The sequence below is a fragment of the Quercus robur genome, chromosome 4, assembly GCF_932294415.1.
Source record: "Quercus robur chromosome 4, dhQueRobu3.1, whole genome shotgun sequence".
In the NCBI taxonomy this organism is placed as follows: domain Eukaryota; kingdom Viridiplantae; phylum Streptophyta; class Magnoliopsida; order Fagales; family Fagaceae; genus Quercus; species Quercus robur.
Window position 1 is genome coordinate 20,372,515 of NC_065537.1, and position 21,958 is coordinate 20,394,472.

General features: G+C 32.8%; 1 pseudogene; it reads left to right on the forward strand.

Annotated features, from left to right (window-relative positions):
* Window positions 1-7,931: 7,931 nt before the first annotated feature.
* Window positions 7,932-12,331, forward strand: LOC126720821 (cytochrome c-like; annotated as a pseudogene).
* The last annotated feature ends 9,627 nt before the right edge of the window (window positions 12,332-21,958 follow it).

Sequence of the window (21,958 nt, forward strand, 5' to 3'; positions counted from 1 at the left end):
CACAGGAAAAAAAAAAGTGTATTCAGAAGCCACATTGCAATCGTGTTCATTTTATCAGGCTTAATTTAGGCTTTGACATAGGTGGTTCATTTTGTTCCTCTTCTGGTTTTAAATTATTTATTGTCATTTGTCAAATTACTTAAAATGCTTCTTTCTTTCTTTTTTCTTTTTTCCTTAATATGAGAAACACATCATCGTTTTCCCCACATTTCTTCAAGGTAGCACCAAAGCATTTAATGATGCACAGAAAATCAGTAGGCTGAATGCTCCTTGATTTAATTGGCTAACGGTTGCTTGAAAGGCCTAAAAAAAAAAACAGAAACACAAGAACAAAGGTGACCGGGATGAATTGGTCAAGAACCCTCCAATCCTTAAGTTAGTTTTCCCTCCAGAACTCAAGAATTCCAACTTTAGGAATAGTGGAAACTTACTTTCATTTGATGTGGTTGAGTCCTTATATAGTGAGCTTTGGAGTGGTTACTTGTTTAGTAACTTCCTCAACGTGTATGGAGGTTAGAAGGTTCAAACTTAACTTCCATAATTGCTATAAAAGTTAGAAGGTTCAATCTTATCCTCTACAACTGTCATTAGAAGTTAAGAAATTAGTGGGAAGTTATAGCGATGAACAAGGATTTTGCTCATACTTCAAAATATGGCCCGAATTATAAGCTTTTGAACATAGATCCAATCTAAAAATTTTCTAAGTGTTGAGAGGTAATCCAGGTGTTTCCATGTTGGATGACCTTCTTTTGTTTGGAAGATCTTCTTATGTTGGACGACCTTTTTATATTGGGACAACCTTTCTGGACTTGGACGACACTATGGACAAACTAGATATAGCCCAATTTTTGGTTCACCATCAACATTATTAGTTGGATAAAATGATGAGGAACCTAGTTCTGAGCAAGTCTATTAGGGCCGTGTTGGGCGGCATACTATTCTGTTTCACCAAAAGGCAAAGAAAAATGGCAGATGAAATCAGACCAAACCATTACTAGAATGATATTTGATTAGGATTAATGACCTTTCTTTCTCTTTCATGCCTACTACTAATTAGTGTAAACATAAACTAGGGACAGAACCAGGATTTTGAGTTAGGGGGATCGGATTATATGTAAATATATATACATATATATATATATATGAAATTTCAAATATGCATCTATTTAGTGTTAACAAACTATCAACAAAGAAAAATGCACAAAATTATTTTTTCATTATACATTATAATTCAATCATCTACTAATAAAGACAAAGACACAAAACACCATGGCTTTCTATCTATTTTTTCATAATAACCTACTGTTTTTATTTCATATACTCATTTTTCAAAATATCCCATATCAAATTATTTATTTTACACTATATTTTATCAGAATACTATTTCCTTATCATTTCTTTTGTTATTACCTCAAATCATCTCTCTTCCTCAACCAAAAACCATTATCCTCAATCTAAATAATTTCAAAAACATTCATTTGCATAGCAACACTAATTGTGTAATTTTTCCCAATCAATACAAAATATAAACATAACCATAAACTACACTACAAGAAAAATGTCTATTAGCGACCAAGAATTTTTAACGGACCTAAAAAGCCCTCTCAAAAAATCTTATTTGTGATGACAAAATAAAGCCCTCGCAAATACTTGGTAAAATGTGAAATATTTGTGACCAACAAGAAAAGCTGTTGCAATTATGTGTTATAGCCGTCACAAATACAAATATTTTGGAGAGAAATTTTCCCTCCATATTATTTGCAAGGGACAATTAAAAATCTTTCACAAAAAGTGTATTATTTATGACGATTAAAAAAAAGCCGTCACTAATACTAAATTATTTGCGAGGGCTAGGATTGACCTTCACAAATAATCATTAAAATATCAAAAATTTTGGAGGGAAATGTTCACACCAAATTATTTCCGAGAAACAATAAAAATCCCTTGCAAAAAGTTTATTTTTGTGTGGGATAAGAATATACCCTTACTAACACTAAATTATTTGCGAGGGCCACGATTGACCCTCGCAAAAAATCATTAAAATATTATTATTATTAAAAAGAAATTTATAAACATATAGCACTTTGTATTCTTTAGATGAACCTTTTGTTTACAATCTAAAAAAAAAAAACATTTTATATACATCATATATAAGAAAGGTCTATCCTTATTTTCTAAACAATTATACCCCATAAAAATGTGATAGCACATTCAACTTCAAAATGGTAGCCTAAAATTCAAGAATTTTAGTCTTTTGTACTCTCTCTCTCTCTCTCTCTCTCTCTCTCTCTCTCTTTCTCTCTCTCAAAGGTGAATACAAATTTCTTCCCATTAACATAATGCATAAAAGATGAGTTTATAGATCAAATGGTAAATTACATCTGATTGGCATGAAAATTGACATGCATGTTAAGAACATATAGAACATGTAATCCAAAGGTTAGATTTTCAAAATATGAATTCAATAATAAGTTATTGGATGATGTAACATTTTTTAGAGTTACATCACGTGTAACTTGAACCCAACTCTATATTTCTTAATTCAATGTGAATTTTGACAAATCAATCCTTAGATTACATTATCATCATATATTTTTTATGCTAATAAAATTTCAAGGTGATCAAATATTAATTACCATGTCATCAATCAATTGTTTAGATTCAAGTTTTTATAGTTTAAAATAATGCATAAAATATGAATTTATAGATCAAATGGTAAATTACATTTGATTGGCATGAAAATTGGCATGCACGTTAATAACATATAGAGCATGAAATCCAATAGTTGGATTTTCAAAACATGAATTCAATAATTAGTTATTGGGTGGTGTACCACCTTTTAAAATTACGTCAGGTGTAACTTGAATTCAACCTTATATTTCTTCATTCGATATGAATTTTGACAAATATACCATGAGATTATATTATATTCATATAAAATTTCAAGGTAATCAAAGATTAATAGTCATGTCATCAATCAATTGTCAAGATTCAAGTTTTAGTAGTTTTAAATAATGCATAAAAGATGAGTTTTTAGATCAAATGGTAAATTACATCCGATTGACATGAAAATTAGCATGCATGTTAAGACCATACAGACCATGTAATCCAATAGTTGAATTTTTAAAATATTAATTCAATAATAAGTTATTGAGTGATGTAACATTTTTTAAAGTTACGTTAGGTGTAATTCGAACCCAACTTTATATTTCATAATTCAATGTGAATTTTAACAAATCTACAGTTAGATTACATTATCTTCATATATTTTTCATGCTTACAAAATTAAAAGGTGATCAAAAATTAATAGATATGTCATCAATCAAATGTCTAGATTCAAGTTTTAGTAATTTAAAATAATGCATATAGTATGAGTTTATATATCAAATGGTAAATTACATCTGATTGACATGAAAATTGGCATGTATCTTTAGACTATATAGAACATGTAATCCAATAGTTGGATTTTTAAAATATGAATTCAATAATAAGTTACTGGGTGGTATAACATTTTTTAGAGTTACGTCAGGTGTAACTTGAACCCAACTCTATATTTCTTAATTCGATGTGAATTTTGACAAATCTGCCGTTAGATTACATTATCTTCATACATTTTTCGTGATTGCAAAATTTCAAGGTGATCAAAGATTAATAGACATGTCATCGATCAATTTTCTAAATTCAAGTTTTTGTAGTTTTAAATAATACATAAAAGAGATCAAATGGTAAATTACATTCGATTGACATGAAAATTGGAATGCATGTTAAAACCATATAGAACATGTAATCCAACAGTTGGATTTTCAAAATATGAATTCAATAATAAGTTATTGGGTGATGTAACATTTTTTAGAGTTACATTAGGTGTAACTTGAATCCAACTTTATATTTCTTAATTCGATGTGATTTTTGACAAATCTGTCATTAGATTACATTATCTTCATACATTCTTCATGGTTGCAAAATTCCAAGGTGATCAAAGATTAATAGGTATGTCATCAATCAATTGTTTAAATTCAAGTTTTTGTAGTTTTAAATAATACATAAAAGATGAGCTTACAGATCTAATGGTAAATTACATCCGATTGACATAAAAATTGGAATGCATGTTAAGACCATATAGAACATGTAATCCAACGGTTGGATTTTCAAAATATGAATTTAATAATAGGTTATTGGGTGGTGTAACATTTTTTAGAGTTACATTAGGTGTAACTTGAACCAAACTCTATATTTCTTAATTCGATGTGAATTTTGACAAATCTACTGTTAGATTATATTATCTTCATACATTCTTCATGGTTACATAATTTCTAAGTGATCAAATATTAATAGGTATGTCATCAATCAATTGTCTAAATTCAAGTTTTTGTAGTTTTAAATAATGCATAAAAGATGAGTTTCTAAATCATTTGGTATATTACATCCGATTGACATGAAAATTGGTATGCATGTTAAAACCGTATAGAACATGTAATCCAACGGCTGAATTTTCAAAATATGAATTCAATAATAAGTTATTGGGTGGTGTAACATTTTTTTGAGTTATATCTGGTGTAATTTGAACTCAACGTTATATTTCTTAATTCAATATGAATTTTGACAAATCTACCGTTAGATTACATTCTCTTTATACATTCTTCATGGTTACAAAATTTCAAGGTGATCAAAGATTAATAGCCATATCATCAATTAATTGTTTAAATTCAAGTTTTTGTAGTTTAAAATACTGCATAAAAGATGAGTTTAAAGATAAAATGGTAAATTACATCCGATTGGTATGAAAATTGGCATGCATCTTAAGAACATATAGAACTTATAATCCAACAATTGGATTTTCAAAATATTAATTTAATAATAAGTTATTGGGTGGTGTAACATTTTTTAGAGTTACGTTAGGTGTAATTCGAACCTAACTCTATATTTCTTAATTCATTGTGAATTTTGACAAATCTATCGTTAGATTACATTATCTTCATATATTTTTTATGCTTACAAAATTTCAAGGTGATTAAAGATTAATATTCATGTCATCAATCAATTGTTTAAATTTAAGTTTTTGTAGTTTAAAATAATGCATAGAAGATGAGTTTATAAATCAAATGATAAAATTACATCCAATTGGCATGAAAATTGGCATACACGTTAAGATAATATAGAACATGTAATCCAACAGTTGGATTTTCCAAATATGAATTCAATAATAAGTTATTGAGTGGTGTAACATTTTTTAGAGTTATATTTGGTATAACTTGAACCTAGGCCATATTTCTTAATTTGATGTGAATTTTGATAAATCTACCGTTAGATTACATTATCTTCATATATTTGTCATGCTTCCAAAATTTCAAGGTGATTAAAGATTAATAGGCATGTCATTAATCAATTGTCTAAATTCAAGTTTTTGTAGTTTTAAATAATGCATAAAAGATGAGTTTATAGATCTAATGGTAAATTACATCCGATTGACATGAAAATTGGAATACATGTTAAGACCATATGGAACATGTAATCCAATAGTTGGATTTTCAAAATATGAATTCAATAATAAGTTATTAAGTGGTGTAACATTTTTTAGAGTTACATCTAGTGTAACTTGAACCCAACCCTATATTTCTTAATTTGATGTGAATTTTAGCAAATCTACCGTTAGATTACATTATCTTCACACATTCTTCATGGTTACAAAATTTCAAGGTGATTAAAGATTAATAGGAATGTTATCAATCAAATGTCTAAATTCATGTTTTTGTAGTTTTAAATAATGTATAAAAGATGAGTTTATATATCTAATGGTAAATTATATTCGATTAACATGAAAATTGGCATGCATGTTAAGAACATATAGAACATATAATCTAACGGTTGGATTTTCAAAATATGAATTCAATAATAAGTTATTGGGTGGTATAACATTTTTTTGAGTTACATCTGGTGTAACTTGAACCCAACCCTATATTTCTTAATTCGATGTGAATTTTGACAAATTTACTGTTAGATTACATTATCTTCATATATTTTTCATGCTTACAAAATTTCATGGTGATCAAAGATTAATAGCCACATCATTAATCAATTGTTTAAATTCAAGTTTTTATTGTTTAAAAAACTGCATAAAAGATGAGTTTAAAGATCAAATAGTAAATTACATTCGATTGACATGAAAATTGGCATACATCTTAAAAATATATAAAACATGTAATCTAACAGTTGGATTTTCAAAATATGAATTTAATAATAAGTTATTGGGTAGTGTAACATTTTTTAGAGTTACGTTAGATGTGACTTGAACTCAACCCTATATTTCTTAATTCGATGTGAATTTTGAAAAATGTATCATTAGATTACATTATCTTTATATGTTCTTCATGCTTACAAAGTTTCAAGGTGAACAAAGATTAATAGTCATGTTATCAATCAATTGTTTAAATTCAAGTTTTTGTAGTTTAAAATAATGCATAAAAGATGAGTTTATAAATCAAATAGTAAATTACATCCGATTGACATGTACATTAAGATCATATAGAACATGTAATCCAACGGTTGAGTTTTCAAAATATGAGAGTGATAGGGGAGTTAACCTAAAACACTTCCTTCAAAATTTTGTTTTAAACTCAATGAAAAGGTTTTCCATTTTTTCAAAAAAATTATGACTCCCCCACCTTAAAACGTGATTGAGATAAGAAAAACATTGAGATTTTTATTTTATCTCAACATTAACCATCGCTAGCCATGGGTTTTTTTAAAAAGAATTTAAAGTGAGGATATTTCTCCCCTTTAAAATCAAAACCATTTATCAATTCTTTTGAATACAGAGTCACAATCACATGTGATTGTGATTGCCGCCTAATAGGGGTGTGCAAAAAACCGACGAACCGAACAAACCGACCGAAACCGACCGAACTGTTGCCAAATTTTCGGTTCGGTTTCGGTTCAGTTCGGTTTCGGTTTCATTTTTTAAAAACCGAAATTTTCGGTTTCGGTTTCGGTGCTGGATTTTTTCACCCGAAACCGAACCGAAAAAACCGAATATATATATATTTATGTAATATTAATACATAACTGATCAGTGGCCTTAATGGTATGCTCCTTATGATTTAGCTAGCTGATCCCAGGTTCGAGCCTTCGCGCGGGACGTTTTGTATTTTTTGCTATTTAATTTTTTAAAACCCTAGTAGTAGCATAAATACCGAAATACCCCTGTTTAATCTTCCCTTTTCTTTCTTCAGCCGCCACTCTCTCCATTTTTTTCTCTCCATTTTTTCTCTGTTTGTCTCTTCCTTTCTCGTTTCAATTTTTTCTCTCTACCCTTCGTTCCTTCCCCAATATTCTCTCTGGTCTCTGCCCTTCTCAGTCCAGCCGCCTCATTCTTTTCTTTTCTTTTCGTTCTCTGAGTCCCATGGACCATGGCCATGCCTTTCTCTTCTCTCTAAGTCACATGTCTCTGTTCTTTCTTCAATTCACTACAGAGACATGGTGGTAGACTCAAGCATGGTGGTAGGCTCCTGCTATGGTGCAGCAACGGTAAAGTTCTGTCTGGAAATTTTTTGTTGGAATCTGTATGTAATACTGTAAATTGTTGAACAAATATTGTTGGAAATTTTTCTTTCTCTGTCATTCTGATTTGTTGAACAGCTCTCTCTCTGTTACTCTATTTGTTTTTTATATGTGATTAAATTTAGGGTTTTGAAAATCTCAATAACCCTCTCTTTGGAAAACCGAAAACCGACCGAAACCGACTGAAACCGATATACACCGAAACCGATGGTTTTCCAGCCATTTCAGTCGGTTTCGGTTGAGAATTTCACAAACCGAAATATTCGGTTTCGGTTGGCCATACCTATACAAACCGACCGAAACCGAACCGAGCACACCCCTACCGCCTAAGAAAATTCAGGGTTCCCACTAAATTATCTTTTGGTCTCCCACATGTGCTCACTTAAACAAAACACACACTCTCTCTCTCTCTCTCTCTCTCAGTCACGAAAAAAAAAAATTAGAGCTCACTCTCTCTAACTCTCCCTCTCTCTCCCTTGCCGATCAGCCTACCTTCGAATCACTGTCCATCACGCCGTCGCTTTCCTCCGATCTAAGGCTTTACACTGTCCATCTCGTCATCATCATCCTTCATCTCCACTGGGAATCGGGCCGATATAATCGGTACTACCGTCTGCCGCAGACACCAACAACCTCTACCACAGCCACCACGGCCATCCCCAGACTCTTCCCCTCCCTCAGCCGCCCAAAACGCTCCTGAAGGTATACGAATCCCAAAACTTTTTTGCATGTTTTGTGCTTTTATTTGCTTTGATTTTATTTAAGTTTGTGATATATTGATATTATACCTGAGGAATTGTGTAATTAAACCCCTGGCTCTGAAATACAATAATCAACAACATGAACGCACCCATAATCGGTGAGTCCCCACTCTCTCTCTCTCTCTCTCTAAAATATTTTTTATTTTGGCCAGAAATTTAGTCTTGAAATTATAATAATTTTTTTTGTATATACGTGTTTTTTGTGTAAAGATCCACTGCAAGGAGATTTTCCATGGGGTAATAGAAGAGTATTTGGAACATGGGGTCATGAAGTGCATTGCTTTCAATCGCCGTGGCACCCTTCCTGCTGGTATTCTTTTTTTTTTTTTTCACAAACTTTACCACTTACTACTTGTTTTTTGTTCCTAACTTGTTTGATTGTTTATTATTTTCATTGCAAATTTTGAATTTTGATAATGGGTGCTACTGAAGTTGTGATTTTGGTTACCTTGAGAAGAGTTTTGTTGTTTATGTTTCTGGGTTTATCCATATTCTTCTCCAAGTAGAACTGAAGAAAGTTTTTTAGTTTCGTTAGCTGCATTGCAAGTTTTTGCTTATGTTGTTTTGTTTTGTTGGGTTTCTTGTCTTGGGCAAAAAATTGTTGGGGAAGTTTGAATTAATTAACAGGAACCCCTTGTGTAAATTTGTTATGCACCCAGATCTTTAAACAAAGTGTGAAAGCAAATTCTGTAATTTTTTATTTTTTTGGAACATAACAAAGGGAGCTAAAATGGCACGGGCTTCCCTCGTAAGAGCTAGGTGGTGGGTGAGGTTGTGTATTCTAGACTCACTAGTGCGTCTGCAACAGTGCAACTTAACAGTAAAAAAAAAAAAAAAAAAAAAAAAAAACCTTCATTTTTTGGTAGCATTGGTAGTCACTGTTATGTTAGATTAAAGGGATGGCACTGATTAGGCCTCTTGACTGCAAAGTGGTGGTGGTGCTCTCTTCTCTCTTTAACCTCTGTCCTTGGTGAAGGAAGGCGTTGAGCCAGGTTCTTTGTGTGGCAGTAGTGCTAACAAAAATTTGACCATAGGCAATCTTGTTAAGGGGAGTATACCATTGATCACTTGGTGTTGTGTGTGTAAGGCAAGCACTCAGTGGGTCATCTTTTGCATAATTTTTATTTTGTAGACTTTTTGTACTTGTTATTTGTCACCAAGTATCTGATGCAATGAATTAGTGGGTCATCTTTTGCATGGATTTTATTTTGTAGACTATTTGTACTTGTTATTTGTCACCAAGTATCTGATTTCATCAATAGGCTATGATACTTTACAAGCTAAGTACTTTCTTTGGCAATGAATGTTGTCTGAGTCGTGTTAAGGATGTTTATACTCTACATGCTGTATTTTTTTCTAAAAAAATTTTAGGTACTCTATATGTATGTGTGACTATGGCTATGCTAGACATGACATGAAATTCTTTGAGTCAAAGGAAATGGGACCCCATAATGTGACTGGTAGCAATATAATAGAAACTTCAGGGATTAAAGGGTGGATTGTATTTGTTTATTGCAAAAAATAATATCCAATCTTAACTGTAGTCTAGCAAGTTCTCCTATCTCATTTATTTTTCTAATATTCCATTTGAGTAGATTTCATATATATATGTGCCATTAATGGCCTTAAATTACTTTCATACTTCAGTCTTATGTAGTGTACCTAGGAGGGCATTCACATAGACAAGACCTATGGATCTTGATGGTGTGACAAATTCTCGTTATGGTTTGCTAGGGTCTATCTTGGGGGAGGTAATAATTGTATACAACTCTACAAAATCTCTGGTTTTTAAAGTAGAATAGAAGTAGCAAGTTCTATTACATGTCTATTATTAAAAACATTAGGGCCTTCTATTGGATCCTTAGCTTAAATAAATGATTTGAAAATTTTGTCTTTTAACTTGCATAAGTTTGTCACATGTCTATTATTAAAAACATTAGGGCCAGTGCCACACCGTTGACAAAGGTGCTAGTCACAAGCAAGGTATTCACTTTTTCCTGATTTTTTTATTTATTTGTAATGATTTTTATATGTATTCGATTTGGTTGCGGCGCGTTTGGATTTGAGTGATAATTCAAAGTTTGTGACTTTAGCTCATGTGTATTGGATTTTTGTTGTGTGGTTTTGATCTTTTGAGATCTGTTTGGGTTGAATGAACTGTTTTTTGTTAATTATGAGGATGTAGTTGAAATGAAATTTGCTTAGATCTGACTGGTTTTGATTCGAGTGATCTGTTTGGCTACTTAGAAAGTTGAAGAAAAAAAATAAAAAAGAAGAAATTTTTATTTCTGTTATGTTATTCTCTGAATAGAAACAGTTTTTTGAGCTGGAATTTATTTTAGAAGGCTGTTTAGTGATATGGGAATTGTCAAGCAATCTTAAAAATATAATTTTGAAAGAGTTGGAGAAATAAAAATATAATTTTGAAAAAAAGAAAGAAAGTAAGATTGATTTTTGATTATTGTGTATATTATGAAGACCCAATAAAAATAGGTAGCTTAAAGGTGGCCACTTTTGCTTGTTGATGCGGGATGTTTATCGATCTTTGGATATGAGATTAATGATTAAACTCATTGTGTTTTATTGTTATACATATTTTATGTTATAACTTAAGTATATGTCACTTTATGGATGTGTAAGACTTTAGATTTGGAGTGATTCTTACCCGCAAAACTTACTCGTTGGTGGGTGTGTAAGGCTTTAGATGCTGATTTTAGAAGATATGGACTTTTCCATATTTGTTTTTATTTATAAGTAGAAATGAATTATGAAACTATTTTGTATGTTATTTGGATTTTTAAGTTGTTCTCTGATTTGTTGTTTAATGAGAAATTTCTTGTCCGAGCTAAGATTGTTGGACATTGCATTATTGGACGTTGTGATGGGTGTTGTGGAGAACATGTTTCAAGTTTGCTAAAATTCACAATATTTTGCTATTTCAAGGATTTCATTACTAGGTTGGGCACTGATTTAAATTGTACAAAAAACAAACTATCTATGGCTTTTTCTTTCTTTTGATGAATGCTCTGAGAAAAGTAACGTGTCTTATGGATATAACTACATGCAGATGCACTTGTTAGTATATTAATAAGTTTTGTAAATATGCTTTATAATTTTTTCTGCTTGCTTCTTTTTGAAAGCTATTGTGATCGCTACTCTCTTGAAAGTTTTGGAGTTGTGTATAAAACTGTTCTAAATTTTCAGGTCCCAATTTGAATGGATTGTTCGGAAGGCAATTTGGTACAACTTCGGGTACTCCTATTCAGCTGCTAACAAGAACATGGCTGTCAATTGGGAGGAAAAGACATCGTATGATTACTTGCTGAACCCCAAAAAGGTATGAATCAACTCAATATAAAAGACACTGCCATAATGTTAGAAAATGCAATGATCACCTTGCATGTGTGTGTATGCAATAGAGAGAGTAAACTGAAGATAGTTTATCTTACTTTGGGAATATCGCCTTGCATGTTTTAGAGAGCGGTTTTTCATTGGTGCAAGTATATGCATTTGTGTGTGATAAATTCTTTTGGTGTGAGTATATGCATTGAAGTGTTTTGTTGTAACTTTGATAAACCAAACATGGCCTAATTCTTTTGTTTTTTGTTTTTTGTTTTTGTTTGTGCAGTACATTCCTGGGACTAAGATGGTATTCCCCGGGCCGAAGAAGCCACAGGATCGGGCTGACCTCATTTCATATTTGAAGCAATCTACTGCATCTTAAATACTTCCAGACTTTTAGTTCCCCAATCCCATTTTGCAGTTCTTGGAGATCCATTTTGTTTTTTTGTTTTTTTTTTTTTTAAGGATGGTACTAGTAGAGATGAAGAGGACAACTCAATCAATAACATGAGGGAGGTTGAAAATAGCTTGGAGGGTAACTCAGAGGAAGACTAGTATAGATTTTGTCATAATTCTAGTTGTTTAAGTTTAAAACAAGGTTTAATTTCAGGATTTCTTTGTATATTCTATATTTTAAAGTTAGAACTTATATGAATTTTTATCTTTCAATTGATCAATTTTTAGTAACTATTGAACTATTGTAACATGATAGTTAAAAAAAATGATATAAAATAATTAAAAATAAATAAATAATAAAATATTTCAAAAATTATATAAAATATTATCATCGATGACATAAAAATTTGGTCATAAATAATTTTATAGTGACGACAAAGTCTTTCGTAATTTATAGAATAGTGATGTCACTTAATCCTTTGCAAAAACATTTTAAGCGATAGCTTAATGTCGTCACTATTATTCTTAATTAATTGCGAGGGGCTAAAAGCCCTCACAAATAAATTTTAAAGACGACATTATTTGTCTCTAAAAAGTATGTCGTTAATTTGAAATTTGCAAATAACTAATTGCGAGGGTATAAAAGTCCTCACAAATAGTTGTTAACGACAACTACTCCCCTTTGCTAAAAATAAATCGTTGACATTTTTCGTCATTTGGTAATATATTTGTGAAGGCGAATTTGTTCAATAACGACAGTAAATTGCTCTCGTAAATTATCTATTTGTGAAGGCATGGTCGCAAAATCTCGTTTAACAACAAGAGCAAATATGACGGCCTTCGAGGGTCACATGCTCTCGCTAATAGCCTTTTGCGACGATATTTGAATTTTTGCGAGGGCATTTTACCCTCGCTAGACTCTTTTTTTGTAGTGTACATGCTCATTATATATAAACGTAAACCTTTGAACTGATGGATTTTGAAAATAAAAACGACAAAAAGATTACTTAAAAAATAAGTTTTTATTACCATTAATGTCCTTAACTTTTACATTTTATACTCCCTAATGTTAAAATTGCGTTAGTTTTATCCATAACCTTTTGGTATTGTGTCAAACTAGTCTTTACCATTAAGAGATGGATAGAAAATAACGATGAGGTTAATGGTGGAAATAAAATATTATTTTATGCAACTTGGGTTTCACATAGACTACCACATTTGTTTTTTGAAAATAAAAAGACAATTTTTTTGTATATAAAATAAAAAATAACACGATGGGGGATTGAAATAACTAACCCGTTCCCCACAATGTCTAATTCATGAATTACTCCAATAATTATAAGATAAAGACACCAACCACTAGAAAATCTTAGCAATTATACCCTTGTCACTCACATCCTAACACCAATTTTACTAAGAACCAAATTGAGGTATTTCAATTTTACTAGGAAACCCAAAATCAATCAAACTCTGAGATCTCACAAATCCCATGAAAACAAATAAGGAGTATCTGATTTAACTTCAAAACATCGTTGTTATCCATCTCTCACTGTTCTTCACCTACAATAACCTCTATCAAGTTATTATTCATCTCTCACCATTCTTCACCTACAATTGTCATCCCAAAAAAAAAAAAAAAAAAAAAAAATGTATATAGCAACAACAATGGAGATGAATTAACAATTGATTGCATTCTTACTCCAACCTTTTCTAAAATTACATTTTGACCCCAAACGTGTTTTGTTGGGCTAAAATTAACATTGGTTAAATTAGTCAAATACCCAATTTAATTAATTAGTCAAATTATGCAACAGTCCAATTATATAAGTGATGAGCATAACCACATTACCAAAGTCTAAGTGAAGCGATAGTAAATTATGCTCTAAGGTGATTTGGTCATGATGGAGAAAACCTTGAAGAATCCATTACAAAAATTTGAAATAACAACTACAAGGAATATAAACCCCAATCACGAAGTAGCTACCTATTGTAGAACTTACTCATGCTATTTGAACGCAGCTCGAACCTAATTGGACTACTCTTTCATAGGATCTATTCAATGCATAAATACCTAATCCATGTATGACTTCACATAAAACACTTTTGATTGTTAAAGATGTTGATGCAGATTTTAATAGGAACACTTAATCTCCAATGCTCCAAGAACTCAACTTAGAGAAAAAACCTAGGCGAACAAATCCGTAGCTAGTTCTCCAAGTGTGTAATGTTCTCCTCTCAAATCTAATATGATGATGGCTCTTGAAAATACAAATGAAGTCAACGTAAATCCTAATGCACTGATACCTAGGTTGCCACATCATCAAATGAATTAGATAGAATTCTAAAAAACCATGTTTTTTTTTTTTTTTTTTTTTCAATCGAGTGGTATCGATACTGCTATCGAGGTTTAATGAATCTCTATCAATAAGTCGTAATTGAGTATGGTATAAAGACAACATATCTTCTATTCTTCTGAGTAGATTCTTGAGTTGTTTTCTTGTGTCTTCAATGTGAATACTTAAACCTAACAACTTAATTACAATAAAAATAAGTTTTGACTTGAATTAGCTAACACGTATAACATTTGACCTTAAAAATCCCTCTTCGGTAATCCGTTATGAAACCATAAAGAGTAGATGAATGACCTATGTACATTCTACTCAATTGCATAAAAAATCAGTCTAACTAAAACTAAAACTCTTGAAGACATTGCACAAATAGATCTCTTAGTTTTGATTGGTTTTAAATTTTCTTTCCTGAAATGCACTTAAATATGACACTTTAAAAGTACCATGTGAAATATAAGACAAGTTCCCTTAGGACATTTGTTAATATACCATTTTAAGAATGCTTTTGATACCCTTTTTTTGAGAAATATAAAAAATAAAAAAGTTAAAAAAATTAGTTACTTTTTTCATTTCCTATGAAAAATTTCTAGAATATTTCATAGATTAATGCTCTTGTGATATCTGTTAACTTTTCCCTTTAAACAATTGAGAATTTTAATGAAATATTTTTAAAATATAGGATTTAATTTAAAATTCAATTCAGTGTATTGGAAAAAATAAACTAATTTACTCCATCTTGATAGGCCAAAAACGAATTGACCCATTGTGATAAATTAATTGATCAATTAGCCAAGTTTATTAATTAATCAAATTAACATGCAAACATGTGGTAGCACAAACAAATCACCAATTAAACTAAGTATGTAGCGGAAAATAAATTAACACGGTAATTTGTTTACGAATGGGGAAAACACTCTTGATTATCACAACAAGCGGTTACAAGTAAAGGAATCCTAGTACCTTATACCAATCTACAATTGAACCTTTACCCTAATACCCAATTAGATTTGTTCTGTAGTGACAATTTCTCCTTTCGATGCACGACTCCTAGTACGTGACTAACCAATTGCGTGGATCCCAGTACGTAAGTTCAATCACCAACTAGAGAAGGTTATTGGCTACAAAGTTCTTCAGTTCATCCCAACGATGAAGATCAAGAAGATGCTTGGTCACAAAACCCTACAGTGCACAAACACAACAACTTCTTCAAGAACGATGAACTAGGACAAATTCTGTCTCCGGTCACAATTTGCTTGAACAAACTTTACTCAACATTTGTGCAACTTGTGAACACTTTGACGACCCTTAAAATAATCCTTTTATATGTCTAGGGTTGTGAGAAAAGAAAGCCCAAACACATAATCATGGATTGGAGTCAAAACAGAACTGGAATTCTGTTTTTCATAAAGCTCGACAAATACTTATCTGTCGAGATGCTGTCGAACAATTGTCGAGTCACGGGGCTAGAACAGCTTCTTAAGCTCGATGGATAGCTAGCTGTCGAGCTTTAATGACAAGCATTTCTTCAGCTTGTTTCTTGGATAGACTTGCATGTCTTCAACACTTGATCTTGAAACACAGTTTCTTAAAGTATTAAACACATCTTAGATCTACCCAAATACAAGTAAAGTACGTTTTGTCAAATGATTAGTCAATTACATAAAATAGTGACATATGTTCCTAACAAGTGAATCACATATGTCCTAACAATCTCCCCCTTTGGCAATCCATGACAAAACCACAACAAACAAATGAGATATGAGAGAAGTCATAAATCATTTAACTCATATTCACTTGTTGAATACAATAAAATATATCTTAACACAAACTCTTGAAAAACTTTGCAAGAAGAGAGTTTATGGCAAGTAGACTTTGAAAACTTGTATTTCTGAAACACTTTAAACAAAACTCATCAAGGCATTTTTGTGTGAAACAGAAATAATAGATTGCATACAAGTAATAAGAACCATGTGTATAAAGAAAGAAAAGAAATAACACATGTAAGGGTATGTGTAAGAAACATACATCAATATATAAAGAAAATAAGTACAATGTATATTAATAATGGTCACAAGACCTATGTACAAGAATAAATGTATCTAAAATAGAGAAAAGAAAAAGATACATGTAATCCTCACTACATCCCTCAAAAATATCAACACTCCCCCTAACAAAATGTCCTATACTAACTCTCTCCCTAAGAATGACTACTCTCATATCCCAAAACTACTTTCCCTTTTTGTCACGAGTGACAAAGGGTAAGAGTGTCAAGTAGACATCTCATCGGTAGAGCTAGCATCTCCTTCATCATCATCAGAAGCATCATCATCATCACCATCATTATCATCCTCATCCTTAGAATCGGAAGCCATTAGAGGAGGTGGAGGAGACGTCTCAAGAGCAAAGCCACCCATGGCCGCCTGCCGTCATGCAATACGACCAACACGAACGTTCACCTAATGCGTTGCAACTGCGACATGATATCCCCTAGTGTCACATCGCTCGAAGAAGAGGAGGGAGCAAATGTGGATGGAGCTGAAGGGGGGGGGGGGGGAGGAGTTGCTGAATCTGACTGCTATGACCTAAACTGAGCCTTGCTATGTTTAACGGTAGTGGCGTCTATGGCACACATGACAGAAAAACGGTCGGAAGAGGGAAAAGAAACAGAAAAGTGGCATAAAATCCGCGTGATAGCCAAATGAAAAATGAGCTTATCACGGGTAACTGCATCCCTATACACATCTATAATGGAAAGAATAAAATGTGAAGGAAAATCTATAGTGAAGTGCTCTAACAAAGAAAGCAAAAATCGAGCACGAGGCTCTGTGATAGAGTTATAGTGAGAGAGTGGGTGTAAAACAAAAGTCATCACTATGTTAATGAATCTAGGACCTTTAGCAAAGGCCTTACATGGTGTAAACTGATGATCACCCCAATCAGAAGGGTGCTCGCAGAAAACAGAGATCATCTCATCTTTGGACACAATCCTCAGACGATCACATCCGGGGTAGTTAGGATGCTCTACCCATGGAACATAAAGCACAACTGCAACAAGCTGCGGTGTGACACAAATGCCTGTACCTCGAACACGAGTGTGAAAGAGAGGAATTGAAGAATCAATTCCATGCATGTTGGAGTAAAACTCCTGAAGCAGCACGGAAGGACAAGTGACCAGGATGTCACATAGTGACTCCCAACTCCGACTGTGAACGACATCGGGTAGGTCAGTGTCGGCGAAGTCCGCCAAAATGACTCGGCATTCTGAATGAACACCTTGTCGAGAAAAGTTCTCCGAGAAGTCCTTTCAGGCATCCTCATCATGGAACCGAATAGAAGAAGGGGTAGGGTCAGAAGGTGAAGTGGAGGCCATAGAACGCAAAGGGTTCTGGGATGGAGCAGATTTAAGCTTTGGTGCCATAGACACGACTAACGTAAACAAGAGAGAGAGGGGGAAGAAAAAGACAATCAGAAAAGCTTTAAACAGTTCAAATATAGCAAGTATATTGAAAAGATAGTACGTATGCATGGGGAATGCATGGACATGTGACATGCAAAGGAAATTGCATCATGGGCTCAACCCAATCCAATCTTATCAGCACACAAACAGTTTAACATGTACAACACACAACTAAATGCATGAAAATACAGTTATAATGCATATGGAATGCAATTTATGAGATTTTAAACTCACATAAGCATAACCCAACCCAAAAATTTCAACAATAACTCATCAATTTTGAAAACCCCCAAAATTTTTCAAAAACCCCAAAACTTAGGTTTCAAAACATGAAATGCATGTAAAATGAGAGAAAAAGAGATCATACCAAGTGATTTGAAGCAAGGAAAGGCCAAAAATCATGTCGGTTGAAGGTTTGGAGTGAGAAGAAAGTGTTTGGAAGTTGAATAGGCACAGATAGATCGAGAGAGATCGAGAAAATAAGAACCGGATTGTGAAGAACATATATATAGATCCTCAGTAATTCTCGATAGATAAAGGTATCGAGAGGTGTCGAGCCATCTGTCGAGGAAGGTGTCGAGAAAAACAACGTTGATAGATATAGCTATCGAGGTACAAAGCAAAGACATAAGAAGAGAATCTTGATCAATCCACCAGCTATCGGGAAGCTATCGAGGGTCCAAGAACTTTCTTGATTGATCCACCTAGCTGTCGAGGATCTGTCGAGATTGTGATAAGAAAAAGCTTAAGAGCTCGACAGATAGCCAGGTGTTGAGGAGGTGTCGAGATTGCTTAAAAACCATTTTTCAAGAAGGGAAAAACACAGCATGCAACTTAACCAAGGATCCAATCAACATTTTAAGCTCTCAAAATCATCTCTCAACAACAATTTTAAGCACAATGATCCTAAAAACACACACACACACACACATTAAACACGTCTAACCAATTTTATATTTCAAAAACAAATTAAGACAGTTTAGTGAGCATACATTAACACATATAAAACCTTATGATGGCCAAATCACATTGTACCAGCACATGTATCAAGAGTAGCAAAGAATATTTCGTGTTGTGTGTGCAAAACATCGCAAGATTGCATAAGTGTATACATGTTATGACGATTTGAGATATGAGAAAATCACTTTAACTCACACACAATAATAACTGTTTGATGGGGACTATCACCTTCGAGGTACATCCTATAACTCTTACATCTCCTAGTATACATGCTTGCAATCATATTAAAAACATTTTGATTTTTTTGCTTTTTATTTTTCTTTGCATATTTTTCTTTTTAAGCAAATTATGCATGGACATATAAGAGATAGAAAAGAAATACCCAATTATGTTAAGCATTTGACATTACAATTTTCCTATGCCGAAGCACACAAATGTCATTGACATCACACTTTTGCTATGCCGAAGCATACAGATGTCATTTTATGATTGGCGGGTAACAGTGATGAGATGGTTATTTATGCTTTTCTCTTAGGATTTTCTAGTCCTTCCCGTCAAAAAGAGTGATACGAGTGTTAAGTATAAGAGATAACTTAATCTTACTCATTACAAACAAGAGCCACAAAGCTCATTTGCTTAGTTGTGTATAGAGATGCTCATCTAAGTTACAAAAGATACAAAGTTTAGAGAACTTTGTTTCAATGACCATCCAAGGTACACAAGTATCAATGTACACATAACACACACTGTTTTTGTATTTTTCTGATTTTTCAATTTTTTATTTATTTTTATTTGAAAAACAAAATAAAGCAAAACTGAAAAATAACCAAACAAAAACATGTTAAACAAAGAAAAGCATAAAACTAGACTGACAAACAAAAGCAAAACACACTGGTGTGCTGTCGTAGGCAACCAAAAATAAAACCTATACTCCTAAAAATATATGTAGTAGTGTGAGTGAGGATCGTTCTCACGGAGAATATTTAGCCTAGTTTTATGTTACGTGAACAAGGAGGGGGGAGGTGGAGTATAATGAAAAAAATTTTAAGGAAAAAAACAAAAAACAACTAAGGAACAATTCAAATTAAAGTATTGAAATTAATTAAAAGAACAAACTTTGGTTTAAGTCAACATCCACCATCGGAATTTTACAACTGATCATCGATGCAAGTATATATCAATTTACACTTTGAATATTCACCGTTGGAACTATTTTCCTACCTCTCCTTAGTCGTAGTTAATTAGAAAACAAGCGATCTAATTAACCCTAACTACTAAACAACCCAAGACAAGCGCTAAAGGTTCAATTTAGTAGCAGCCTTAAGAACTAGAGAGATCGATGAAGCTAAACAACACAAACACAAGCGGTTGCATTTAATTTAGTCGAGCATTCTTCCTAAGATCTAATAATTTATGATGCAGCAAATCATTAAATCTTGGTTGCTTCACAAGTTAGAGAGATCAAACAATTACAGATTTGATATCTAACCTAGCAGTAGATTGCAGCGAATAATAAACTAGTAGGCCTCCTAGTAATTAAACGAGACAATCATGAAATAGGCACAGAAGAACATCCGATATTCAAAGCATAAATTGAACAATAAAAAAAAAATTAGATCTCATAGTTTTATTGATTCTGAGGCTTCAGTTTCCTTCGACCAAGTATAAAAGTTTTAGCCACACAGGGCCATGATGAAAACTCAAAGGAGAAAATCAAAGAAGAGGGGAGAGAGAGGCGTGTGTGTGTGTGTCCAATTCTGATTTCTCCTCCCCCTTTTACACGTTAATTCCCCCTTTCCCAAGCCTACAAAATCTCCTAAAAATATTCTCAATAATAATATTCAAATCTAACTAATTAAGGAAAAATATTAAAAATAAAACAAAGTCCTAATATAACTAGGAAAGTGGTGTTTTTCAGTTGGAAATTTCGTGCACCAGATCTGGAAGCTTCCAAAAATAAACCGCATTAGATCCGCGTATTAGAATTTCAGGCAAAGGAACATTCCAGAACGTCAGCAATGCAGGTGCAGTAACTTCAAGCCCGATTTTGAACTTGATTCACCCAGTATCTCTCAAAACTCAAAGCATGAAAGTTGTAGAGATTTGTCTTGGTGTTCCACAGAATCTTGAATCATCTCAATTGGAGCTTGGATGAGAAAGTTATGCCTAGATTACGAAGAATTGTCAAAGCTATCCAGAATCGCCCAATTAACTACGTTTTGCACTTAATGCCTCCATTTGCATCCTAAATCAAAATATAAAAATAATGAGTACATTTAGGTACCAAATAAATATAAAAGACTAAACATTAAGGGATAAAAATATGACATTTTGCGTTCTTATCACACACAAGTTATGCAAAAACAAAAAACTCAAAGAGAGAGAAGAAAGTGATAGAATCACTTGGAACCCTTTTCCTTCCACACCTTGGAAGAACCTTCTTTTGATTAAATCCTTGAACCAGCGGTGAAGGGAAAGAATTAAAACCATTCAAGTTTGTATAGAACATGAGGGCTTTGAGAAGATCTCCAAGAGGAGCAAGAGAGGATTGAAGCTGATTCTGGCTTCCAGATGCTATCATGCTGTTGCTCTGTTGAGTGGCTAGCCACTTATAGCAATTTGGTCGAGTATGACAGGCAACTCCACAATGATGACAGAGATGCTGCTTCTTTTACTTAGGCTTTTGAGAGTTAGCCTTCTTAGCCCTAGGGTTCTTAGCTTCCTTCTTATCTTGCTTAGGTGGTGCTCCTAAGATAGATTTACCCTTGTCTATGTTCTAACTAGCTAAATCAATTTTAACATCATTGTTCTCAATTTCAACATTATTACTAGGAGGAACAAAACAATAGTACTAGTAGAAGCAGTATTAAAGGAAAAGAGACCATACCCTAAACCGGTTCGATTAGAAGCATATTTCTAAAGACTGAGCATCTCATCAAGCTTTGCACTTGAAGTCCTCTCCAATTGAACTTTGACTTGAAACAGCTTCGCTTCAAGCTTCTTAGTCTTCTTAGCCAAGAAATTATTTTCAAACCTCAATGCACCAATAATCTGATTAGCTTCATCAAACTTTGTGGAAAGCTCTTCTCGCTCAAGTTCCACATCACTAAGTTTCTTGGAGGCCAACCTATACATCT